Below are 9,747 nucleotides of genomic sequence, written 5' to 3'. Positions count from 1 at the left end.
TAATTTCATCCTTGTTAGCAAGAAATATTATTGAAGGGAACTGAAACTGACAAACCTCCTTGGTTTAGGAAACTAGATTAAGCATTCATTGATTAGCAATGAAACTCCATGTAGCACTTCAAAGTAAACCATTCACAGCTAATGAATGTAGTCCAGACCTGTAAGTCCCCCAGTTTATACAATGAAACATGTGAGGTGATCAAAGCATGAGCTATTTTATGAGCAACAAAACAGAAAATTTTTTCCTGTGTTAGAAATCAGGTTTGGTCAATTTCCACGCTTTCACTGAGTTGAGGGACAGAGAGAAGGGCAGAGGCCCACTCAACAGCGATTAGGCATTCGTGCAGAGACTATAAAAGCAGTGCACGACTAGTAAACTGAGGTTTCCTTCAGTCTTCTATCTGTACATATATTTGAGTCAATTACAAATACATGCAATGTTTCTAAAGGATTTGCATATTGTTTTCACAGTGACTGAACTGACTTCAGGGTGTATTTTAGTCACTGGAAGAAGGTAGGTAAATTTTTTTAAAGAGCCGTTCAAACTTCTGTAATCTATCTGATTTTTAAAAACTTGCTCTGGGACTTCCCTGGTGGTGCTGTGGCTAAGATTCCAGCTCCCAGTGCAGGGGGCCCAGGTTCCATCCCTGGTCAGGGAACTAGATCCCACATGTGGTAACAGAAGATCGCTCAGTAACAGTGAAGATCAAATATCCAGTGTGCCACAGCTAAGACCTGGCACAGCCAAATAAAAAATATTAAAAAGCTTGCTCTGATTTCAGATGGCTGGTTTCTCTTCTTAAGAAATAGGGAAAATACTATTGGCTATTGACACCCACCCCCTCAACCCCGGTCAGGCTGCACTCAGCAGGTCTGTACTTGCCCAGATTCAAGACTGAGGAAACAGCCGGCAGTCATTGACAGAAGCAAGGTCCTGGAGCAACATCCACAGCATGCCCTGGGCAGCCAGAAGGAGGAGGCAACAGTCTTCATTCTGCATGAAGGGAGGTGGCGGTGGCCAGTTATAGGGGAAATTGACATCAGGTTAGCTCATCAGTTACCAGGGAAACCAACAGAGGGCCAAGCCCACCACCACCTCTTTGATAAGCCCTCCAGGTGGAAATGTTCTGATCTAAAGGTTAGAATGGGCTTCCCTGGTGCCTCCCAGTAAAGAATCAGCCTGCGATGCAGGAGACCACCTGCAATGCAGGAGATGGGGGTTTGACCCCTGGGTCAGGAAGATGCCCTGGAGAAAAAAATGGCAACACACTCCAATATTCTTGCCTGGGAAATCCCATGGACAGAGGAGCCTGGTGAGCTACACTCCATGGGGTCGCAAGAGTCGGACACGGCTTAGTGACTGAACCACCACCAAATGTTAGAACAGTCATTAGCTGGGTCCTGAAGCAAGTACATAGAAGGTCAGTCCTGTGAGGAAGGTGTCCATGAAGCAGGCACCGGCCTGGCAGGGGATGGACAAAGCACAAAAGAACAGCCGTCTTGGGTGGCCTGACCGTACACCCACCTTGGCAAGATTATAATCCTCAAGAACTTTGCATTATCACTATATTTGAGTGGATCACCCTAAAAAACATATTGATATAAAAGTTGGCATTAAGATTCTAAAATATAAACATGTTGAAAAGACTGTAGGAGTGAGTTACAAAGGAAATAGTGACTTTTAATATGAAGTTTATTCACTTACATATTCCTTTACTTAGAAAACTTAAACGTTTATTTGATAAAGGCCAGAATCCCACCAGGTGTTGGGGATAAAATGATTAAGCGAAACAGTCATCTCCTGCTCTCATGGAGCTTAAAATATCAGATAAATAACTTAGCAGTTATAAGATAATTGATTTCATATTATCTGAGCTGGACAAACAAGTTGAGTTTTGTACTTTCTACTGTCAATTCATTAAAAAGAATGTTTGATTACTATTTAGTAGACGTCATTTTTATTACTTATTATGGGGATGAGGAAAAAGGAACATTTTGGTAGACTGCACTTTCTGAAAATATTCACAATAATATTTTTGGTCTTTAAAGCTCTTAAAATCTTTGTCACACCAACAATCAAGCCAAGGAGTGCATTTTCTATCCTTTTCAACTTGGAAGGGGTTGTATACGTTTTGAGCTAAAGAGTACAGCAGATATGATACTATGAAGCCTCCAAGGCTAGATCTAAAAATTACACAGCTTCTGCTTGCCTCTCTCTTGGGATACTCACCACTGGAACACAACCACTGTGTTGTAAAGAAGCCCAAGTTAAACAAAGGGTTGTGTGTCCGTATTTCTGTTGACAGCCCTGGTGAAGATCTCAGTTGCTAGTGAGACCAGCTGAGAGATGTATGAGTGAGGAAGCTTTCAGATGCCTATACATCTCAGCCTTTTAAGCTGCCTCAGCTGAGTGGAGCCAAGACCAGCTATTACTTCCCATGCCTTGCCTACATGGCACATTTGTGAGCAAAATAAACGCTTTTGATGTTTTAAGTCTTTGAGATTTTTTAAATGAAGAAATAATTTTTTAAAAGTCTCTATATCTAGACTTTTAAATTGATGCTTTTGAACCGTGGTGCTGGAGAATACTCTTGAGAGTCCCTTGGACAAGGAGATCAAACCAGTCACTCCTAAAAGGAAATCAACTCTATGTATTCACTGGAAGGACTGGTGCTGAAGCTCCAATAATTTGACCACCTGATGTGAAGAGCCGACTCATTGGAAAAGACCCTGATGCTGGGAAAGACTGATGGCAGGAGGAGAAGAGTTTGCCAGAGGATGGAATGTTTGAATGGCATCACTATTCAATGGACATGAACTTGGGCAAACTCCGGGAAATGGTAAGGGACGGGGTAGCCTGGCGTGCTGAAGTCCATGGGGTTGGAAAGAGTCGGATATGACTGAGAGACTAACACTGTCACTTTTCGTTGGGGTTGAAAGCTATTGCCATGAGAGTTCAGGAAATTTGAGAATGTTTCTTAAAAACTCAGTGTACAGTGTGATGTGAAAACCTATTATAGATGACATAGAGGCAGGAAACCAGGAGAGGGCGCTCTCACGTCCTCCATAGAGAGCAGACCCCAACAGGAAGGAAAGCTTCTCCCCTGGCAACAATTAAGCCAATGAAGAGCTACAGAATCTGTGTTTACTATAACATTCCCATATCTTTTTGAAGATATCTTAAAACAATCATAAAATATTACTTATTTCTTTCAGCTAAGAAGGACGACCTCAGATACGGGTTTCATAAGCAACCATCTGGTTTCTGACTTATTCCTCAACAATTAGTGTTTAGTTTACAAGAAAACCTGACAGAGAAATTGAAAGATTCATCTGAGTATGTGGGAAACTTTAGCAGCATTCAAAGCTGCTACCTCTACCTCAAGACACCTTCAACATCAAGAAACACCAACCCTGCCTAGAAGTCATCTATATAAGGGGAAATCTTTGGAAGGTGGTCAAAAGATTGTGAGTAATATCCTTCTTCACACTAAGAACTATGTCTTTGGGTACATTCAGTACGCAGTCTTTCTTCTCCAGCAATCCTGACACATGCCTGGAGCTCAGTGCAGGAATGTTTGCATAGAAATGAAGATCTTGGTTCCACTTACAGATCTTCTAGAATACAAAGCTGCATCTTTTTAAAAATTTTTTTTTAATTTATTTTAATTGGAGGCTAATTACTTTACAATATTGTGCTGGGTTTTACCATACATTCACATAAAATCAGTCTTGGGTGTGCATGTGTTACCCATCCAGACCCTCCCTTCTTCCTCCCTCTCCTTCCCAATCCTCAGGGTCATCTCAGTGCACCAGCCCTCAGCACCCTGTCTCATGCAATGAACCTGGACTGGTGATCTGTTTCACATATGATAATATACATGTGTCAGTGCTATTTCTCTCAAATCATCCCACCCTCGCCTTCTCCCACAGAGTCCAAAAGTCTGTTCTCTACATCTGTGTCTCTTTTCTTGTCTCACATATAGGGTCATCATTACCATTTTTCTAAATTCCACATATATGCATTAATATACTGTAGTGGTGGTTTTCTTTCTGACTTATTTCACTCTTATAATAAGCTCCAGTTTCATCCATCTCATTGGAACTGATTCAAATGCATTCTTTTTAATAACTGAGTAATATTCCATTGCATATATGTACCACAGCTTTCTTATCCATTCATCTGTTGATGGACATCCAGGTTGCTTCCATGTCCTGGCTATTGTAAACAGTGCTGTGATTCACATTGGGGTACACGTGTCTCTTTCAATTCTGGTTTCCTCGGTGTGTATGCCCAGCAGTGGGATTGCTGGGTCATCTGGCAGTTCTATTTCCAGTTTTTTAAGGAATCTCCACACTGTTCTCCACAGTGGCTGTACTAGTTTGCATTCTCACCAATAGTGTAAGAGTGTTCCTTTTTCTCAGCAACCTTTCCAGCATTTATTGTTTGTAGACATTTTAATAGCAGCCATTCTGACTGGCCTGAGATGGTACCTCATTGTGGTTTTGATTTGCATTTCTCTGATATTGAGTGATGTTGAGTATATTTTCATGTGTTTGCCAGCCATCTGTATGTCTTCTTTGGAGAAATGTCTGTTTAGTTCTTTGGCCAATTTTGTGATTGGGTGGCTTATTTTTCTGAAATTGAGCTGCAGGGGTTGCTTGTATATTTTTGAGATTAATTATTTGTCAGTTGCTTCATTTGTTATTATTTTTTCCCATTCTGGAGGCTGTCTTTTCACCTTGCTTAGTTTCCTGCATTGTGCAAAAGCTTTCAAATTTAATTAGGTCCCATTTGTTTATTTTTGCTTTTATTTCCATTACTGTGAGAGGTGGGTCACAGAAGATCCTGCTGTGATTTATGGCGGAGAGTGTTTTGCCTATGCTTCCTCTAGGAGTTTTATAGTTTCTGGTCTTACATTTAGATCTTTAATCCATTTTGAGTTTATTTTTGTGTATGGTGTTAGAAAGTGTTCTAGTTTCATCTTTTCAAATGTTTGAACAGTTTTCCCAGCACTAATTTGTCAAAGATAAGGTGTCCATAGGTGTGTGGATTGGACTTTCTATTTTGTTCCATTGATCTATAGTTCCATCTTTGTGCCAGTACCATACTGTATTGATGACTGTAGCTTTGTCATATAGTCTGAAGTAGGGCAGGTTGATTCCTCCAGTTCCATTCTTCTTTCTCAAGATTGACAAAGCTGAGTCTTGATGGTCATGTCTACAGATCCAGCTTCTCAAATTGTCAGACAGCTTGCATTTGCAGTTGGTGATTTTATACTGTTAGGAAATTTATACTGTGGAACCAAAGGGGAGAATCCAGTAAAATCCATTTTAAAAATAAAATTGTCTGTCACAGAAGAGGTTCTACCTAAAATCTTTCTGGAATAAAAGAGGCTAAGACTTCATGGGAGTTCTGATAGGGAAAATATTAATATAATTCTCAGGAACTATCAGAAAATCTGCAGAATAAACAATACCTAACCACAATGCAAAAATATAACTGTTCTGAGATTATAAAGGGAGGAAGACCACAGCTACACAACTAATTACTTTTCATGACACAGGAAAATGTGTGACCTGTCAATTGCTGTAAGTCCATACAAAGTGGTTGAGCCTGTTCATCACCCAGTGCAGGCTCCTGAAATGAGTTCCGGGTTCACATGCCTGCATGTGGACAGAAAGACTGAGTCTTTGTGAGATGAGGATTCCTGCAAGAGTTCCTCTTTTGGGAACCACAGGCTCTGTCACAGTGTTTACAAATACACACTAACCAGAAAACAGTTCATAAAAACATTTTCTCATATTGTATGAATCATGGACATCTATCAGATGAATTAGCTTCATTCATAGAGAATCTCTTTAAATTTTCTCTATTTGTCTGCTTCCACTGACCTGACTCTCAGAGGTTCTTGCCTCTGTTACTACTACTTGAACAAAATTAGCCTACATGCCTATAAATTTGAATCTTAAAATATATAGCTAGCTGTCTTTTGTCAATTTATGAATCAGTTCAGTTCAGTCGCTCAGTTGTGTCCAACTCTTTGTGACGTCATGAATCGCAGCACGCCAGGCCTCCCTGTCCATCACCAACTCCCAGAGTTCACTCAGACTCATGTCCATCGAGTTGGTGATACTATCCAGCCATCTCATCCTCTGTCATCCCTTTCTCTTCCTGCCCACAATCTTTCCCAGCATTAGGGTCTTTCCCAATGAGGCAACGATTTGCATGAGGTGGCCAAAGTATTGGAGTTTCAGCTTTAGCATCATCCTTCCAGTGAACACCGAGAACTGATCTCCTTTATAATGGACTGGTTGGACCTCCTTGCAGTCCAAGGGACTCTCAAGAGTCTTCTCCAACACCACGGTTCAAAAGCATCAATTCTTTGGTGCTCAGCTTTCTTCACTATCCAACTCTCACATCCATACATGACCACTGAAAAAAACATAGTCTTAACCAGACAGACCTTTGTTGGCAAGTAATGTCTCTGCTTTTAAATATACTATCTAGGTTGGTCATAACTTTCCTTCCAAGGAGTAAACATCATTTAATTTCATGGCTGCAATCACCATATGCAGTGATTTTGGAGCCCCAAAAATTAAAGACTGACACTGTTTCCACTGTTTCCCCATTTATTTCCCATGATGTGATGGGAGCAGATGCCATGATTTTAGTTTTCTGAATGTTGAGCATTAAGCCTACTTTTTCCCTCTCCTCTTTCACTTTCATCAAGAGGATTTTTAGTTCCTCTTCACTTTCTGCCATAAGGGTGGTGTCGTCTGCATATCTGAGGTTATTGATATTTCTCCCAGCAATCTTGATTCCAGCTCGTGCTTCTTCCAGCCCAGCATTTCTCATGATGTATTCTGCATATAAGTTAAATAAGCAGGGTGACAATATACAGCCTTGATGTACTCCTTTTCCTATTTGGAACCAGTCTGTTGTTCCATGTCCAGTTCCAACTTCTGCTTACTGACCTGCATACAGGTTTCTTAAGAGACAGGTCAGGTGGTCTGGTATTCCCATCTCTTGAAGAATTTTCCACAGTTTATTGTGATCTACACAGTCAAAGGCTTTGACATAGTCAATAAAGCAGAAATAGATGTTTTTCTGGAACTCTCTTGCTTTTTCAGTGATCCAGCGAATGTTGGCAATTTGATCTCTGGTTCCTCTGCTTTTTCTAAAACCAGCTTGAACATCTGGAAGTTCACAGTTCACGTATTGCTGAAGCCTGGCTTGGGGAATTTTGAGCATGACTTTACTAGCGTGTGAGATGAGTGGAATTGTGTGGTAGTTTGAGCATTCTTTGGCATTGCCTTTCTTTGGGATTGGAATGAAGCCTGACCTTTCCAGTCCTATGGCCACTGCTGAGTTTTCCAAATTTGCTGGCATATTGAGTGCAGCTTCACAGCATCATCTTTTAGGATCTGAAATATCAACTGGAATTCCATCACCTCCACTAGTTTTGTTCCTAGTGATGCTTTCTAAGGCCCACTTGACTTCACACTCTGGCTGTGGATGAATGATCACACCATCGTGATTATCTGGGTCATGAAGATCTTTCTTTTACACTTCTTCTGTGTATTCTTGCCACCTCTTCTTAATATCTTCTGCTTCTGTTAGGTCCATACAATTTCTGTCCTTTATCGAGCCCATCTTTGCATGAAATATTTCCTTGGTATCTCTAATTTTCTTGAAGAGATCTCTATTCTTTCCCATTCTGTTGTTTTCCTCTATTTCTTTGCATTCATCACTGAGGAAGGCTTTTTTAAATCTCTCCTTGCTATTCTTTGGAACTCTGCATTCAGATGGGTACATCTTTCCTTTTCTCAGTTGCTTTTTGCTTCTCTTCTTTTTACAGCTATTTGTAAGACCTCCTCAGATAGCCATTTTGCTTTTTTACATTTCTTTTGCTTGGGGATGGTCTTTCTCCCTGTCTCCTGTACAATGTCACAAACCTCTGTCCATAGTTCATCAGATACTCTGTCTATCAGATCTAGTCCCTTAAATCTATTTGTCACTCTCACTGTATAGTCTTAAGGGATTTGATTTAGATCATACCTGAATGGTTTACCAGGTTTTCCTCACTGTCTTCAATTTCAGTCTGAATTTGGCAATAAAGAGTTCATGATCCGAGCCACAGTCAGATCCCAATTTTGTTTTTGCTTACTGTATAGAGCTTCTCCATCTTTGGATGCAAAGAATATAATCAATCTGATTTTGGTGTTGACCATCTGGTGATGTCCATGTGTAGAGTCTTCCCTTGTGTTGTTGGAAGTGGGTGTTTGCTATGACCAGTGTGTTCTCTTGGCAAAACTCTATTAGCTTTTGCCATGCTAAATTCTGTACTGCAAGGCCAAATTTGCCTGTTACTCCAGGTGTTTCCTGACTACCTACCTTGGCATTCCAGTCCCCTATAATGAAAAGGACATCTTTTTTGGGTGTTAGTTCTAGAAGGTCTTGTAGGTCTTCATAGAACCGTTCAACTTCAGCTTCTTCAGCATTACCAATGAATTATGAATATGAAATTCAAACAGATGATTTGCCACAGAAGATACACAGGTGTTGAATATTTATACTGAATGATATTCAACATCTGTAATCATTCCATTCAGTTCAGTCACTCAGTCGTGTCTGACTCTTTGCAACCCAGTGAACCACAGTACACTAGGCCTCCCTATCCATCACCAACTGCCAGAGTCTACCCCAACCCATCTCCATAGAGTCGGTGATGCCATCCAACCATCTCATCCTCTGTTGTCCCCTTCTCCTCCTGCCCTCAATCTCTCCTAGCCTCAGGGTCTTTTCAAATGCAAATTAAATCAAAAATAATATACCACTTTTAAAACTTTAAAGACTGTACCCACTAAGTATTGGCAAAAACATGAAAGAACTTGAATACTCATATTCTGCTACTGGAAATATGAAATAGTACAGCTGTGTTGTCATTTATTAGAGGGTTAGATATATGATCTATTCATCTGAGTCCTAAATACTTACCAAAAAAAATGAAAGCATATATGTATAAAAATACTCATATATATTATATATATATAATATATTATATATATGTTCATAGCATCTTTTTTGTTTTTGTTTGTATGCAAAAGGGGAAGATATCTGAATTTTATTGAATTTCAACTCTCTCATGGTGGAGGGGTGGGGGGTAGGAATTTAGGAAACAAGCAGAAATGGGAATGACTGTCCCCAGACCCCAGAGGGTACCCAGAACAGTTTCAGCTGCATTCTGTGCTAAGTCAACCTTTTTTGTCATCCTTCCTTTGCTAAGTGTGTTCATGATTTCCATGTGATACCAAGTCATGGGTTTTACAGGCACTCTAGGTGTTTAAAGGTATATACACCTGATGGCTTCCCTAGGAAGCAAATGACAAAGTGATGCCCACTGTCAAGGTAGGGTTCTGGGGAAATGCTGAGAGGCATATGGCTTGTCTCCAGTCCATGAGGAGGAGGAGGAGCAGGTCTGAATCCAGCTGCTTCCTCAGGGCTGGGGCCCTGGCTACACCCAGGCTTCCCAGGGACTGTGGGGGTGGGCTGTGTTGGTGTCACTGTGATGGACATGGCATGGGGTGTGCAGAGCGGTCAGTAGCTCACAGATACCCTTGGGGAGCTTTGGGTAAGGGTGAAGCCAGGGCAAGCAGATCCCAGAACGTGACCTCACTTCCCGGGCAAAAGAGCCCCCAAACTTGGAATCTGGGTAACCAGGCCCCTACTTCTAGAGAAGCTCC

The sequence above is a fragment of the Moschus berezovskii genome, chromosome 25, assembly GCF_049115385.1.
Source record: "Moschus berezovskii isolate FMDL1 chromosome 25, NW_MosBer_1.0, whole genome shotgun sequence".
In the NCBI taxonomy this organism is placed as follows: Eukaryota; Metazoa; Chordata; class Mammalia; order Artiodactyla; family Moschidae; genus Moschus; species Moschus berezovskii.
Note: the sequence above shows the minus strand (reverse complement) of the source record.